Below are 3,111 nucleotides of genomic sequence, written 5' to 3'. Positions count from 1 at the left end.
AACAGCCAAACTGTGGAAAGAGCCAAGATGGCCATCGATAGATGAATGGAAAAAGATGTGGTATTACCATCTATACCACATCTATACCATGTGGAATATTACCCAGCCAACAGAAAGGATGAAAATTTACCATTTACATCCACGTGGATAGAACTGGAGGGTATTATGCTGAGCGAAGTACACTAACCAGTCAGTAAGACAAAGTCAATTATCATATGGTTTCACTCATATGTGGAATATAAGAAACAGGCCAGAGGACCTAGGGGAAGGGAGGGAAAACAGACTGGGAAGTCATCAGAGATGGAGAAAAACCATAGGAGACTCTTAACTCTAGCAAACAAACTGAGGGTTGCCGGAGGGGAGGTGGGTGTGGGGGTGACATAATTCGGTGATGGGCATTAAGGAGGGCACGTGATATGATGAGCACTGGGTGTTACATAAAACTGACAAACTACTGAACACTACATCTGAATCTATGGATGTACTGTAAGTTGGCTAATTGAATTTACATTTTAAAAAAAGTAATAAATAAACCAAATGGAGTTGGTTTTCTGTTATTTACACCCTGAAACATCCTAAATGATATCCTGAGCGCATCAGCTCATTTCCACTTGCTTGAGGAGTAAGCTGAAAGGGGTAGGGTGTGGGTGTGGGTGTGTGTGTGTGTATGATGTCACCCAGCTGGGTTCTGAGCTCCCAGAAGCAGATAGATATTCTATTTTCTCTTTATATCCACTGACAAGGCTTACTGCTCTCTTGACTACAGTCGGTGCAAATCCTGTACAAACATGTCCCCCCCAGTCTCCCACGTCCATGTTCCCACATCCACAGACACCCATAAGGAAGCACATACCTTCGGCTACTCAAGGCAGCAACTCAACACAGAAACACACAAAGTACGCACTAAGGGACACAATTACCTGCAAACCCAGATTGTCAAGGAAAGCTGACCTATAGAGTTTTACAAGGGTGAACAGGCTCAGTTGTCTAAAATGGTGCTTTTCAAACAATGAATTGTGACCCATCCATGTCATAAAATCAATGTAATAGTTTGCAAATCACCGTCTTAGAAAATACAGTCAACTAGAGTAAACTAGAAAAAATCAGTATGGACTACATACTGTAAGAGTTAAAGACTGTTTCAGGAAGCTTTGGTCGAAGTATGTGTTCTGGGTATAAGTGTCATGAAAAATCTGTTCTCCAAACAAACAAAACAAAACAAACTCTTCAAGAAAGAAAGCAAACTGATGGTTGCCAGAGGTAAAGGGGGGGGGGCGAAATTGGTGAAGGGGATTAAGAGTTACAATCTTCCACTTATATAAATAACTCACAAAGATGAAAAGTACAATGTCTGGAATATGGTCAAATAAAATTGTAACAATGCCCTACTGTGTGACATATAGTGACTATACTTAATCGTGGTGAGCGCTGTGTAATGTATACAGACTTGTCAAATCACTATGCTGCACACCTGAAACTGATATAACATTGTATAGATGGATTACTTCAATAATTAAAACAGAGACAATTGCTCTCTGTTGGTGCTTTGAGGAGCACCGTCCTCAAAGGCATCATCTAGTGCCATCTAGTGGTAAAAGCCACATCTGCAGTTGAAGCAAGAACCACAGACCAGTGATGAGAACAGTCCTCAAACATGGATGTCTGGTTGGAAGGAACATTCCAAATGACTGGCCAACCCTGACATCCGGTGCCAGAACCCTTCAACAACACCAAGCCACTCCCTGAGCACGCCCCACAAAGAAGGCACTCGCTCCACCACTCAGCAGCTCTACCTGCTGAAAAGCTGACCAAACTGCCTTCCTCTAGGAGCTCCTCCCTGTACTTCCTACTGCCCTCTCCTGGATGACAAGGAGCAGCTGCTGCATTCGCCCTCAGTTTAACACTATGGATCCAGTTCAAGCAATACCTGTCCAGTGTCTGCTAAGTGCCAGGCATTGGGGATACCGTGGGGAGCCCGGGAAGAGCAGACACAAAGAGACATAAGAGCTTATGCCAGATGAAGGACAACAGCATGGGGGATGGAAGGACCTGCACTAGAGAAGGTAAAAGGGAGGCCTCCCTGAAAAGGGAAGGCCACGTGGAGCCCCACAGAATCGGAGAGAGCTGTGCAAAAGGCATTCCAGACAGGACACACAACAGATAGAAATGCTCTGGGGCAGGAAGCGCCTTGGAATGTTCCAGTAGCAGAAGGCAGGCAGGGAGGCTGAAGAACAGCAGAGAAACAGGAGAAACATCAGAGATTTCTGGGGTGCATGGGTGTGTATGTGTATGTGTGTGTTTTAACTTCTCTTTGTTTTAGAATGTTTCTACACTAACCATATGCCGTATTTCATTCTAAGACACCATCAATTGTAAGACAGAAAAAAGAAGAAACACTGCCAGTTAGTCAGTGTTTTTCTTATTGCTTAGAATTCTAATTTTGTGTTTATGAAAAAGCCCTTTTAGACTTATTTGAACAGAATGAAAGGAAAAAGATGAGTGACATGGGTTGGTTAGGTCTTCCCTTTCAGGATATCTGGGAGTTTCCACACAGCATTGACCTTCGTGCAGCCAAGCACACTGGCGAGGCTGCGCTTCTGAAGAGATCGCCATCATCGGCTCTGAGATTTCTTTCCAAGCTCCTGACCCTCCAGGTGTAGGCTGTGTTACTGAGTCTTTCTTGGTCTGATCAGAAGGTATCGATGGATGGTTCTCGAACAGCAATTAGAATTTGTGCCCCTTCTTCAAATGGCCCCTAGATGGTACGTGGACTGAAGCAGCCAGGGGCTGTGAGTGCAGCGGTCCAACCACTCCACGAGGAAGACTGAGCACGTCCATGTGCACACGTAATGACAACTCTAACACGATGCTCCAGTGACTGCAGGACACACCAGGAAGAAATCAGGGGTGCCTGGGTGGCACAGTCTGTTGGGCAGCCGACCCCTGGTTGTGGCTCAGATTGTGATCTCAGACTCTTGAGATTGAGGCCCATGTCTGGCTCTGCAATGGGCGTGGAGCCTGCTTGGGATCTTTCTCTCTCCCCTGCCCTCCCCACCACTGCTCACACGTGTTCTCTCTCTCTCTCTCTCTCTCTCTCTCAAAAAGTTAAAT

The sequence above is a fragment of the Ursus arctos genome, unplaced genomic scaffold, assembly GCF_023065955.2.
Source record: "Ursus arctos isolate Adak ecotype North America unplaced genomic scaffold, UrsArc2.0 scaffold_2, whole genome shotgun sequence".
Classification (NCBI taxonomy): domain Eukaryota; kingdom Metazoa; phylum Chordata; class Mammalia; order Carnivora; family Ursidae; genus Ursus; species Ursus arctos.
This window is presented reverse-complemented; position numbering follows the sequence as displayed.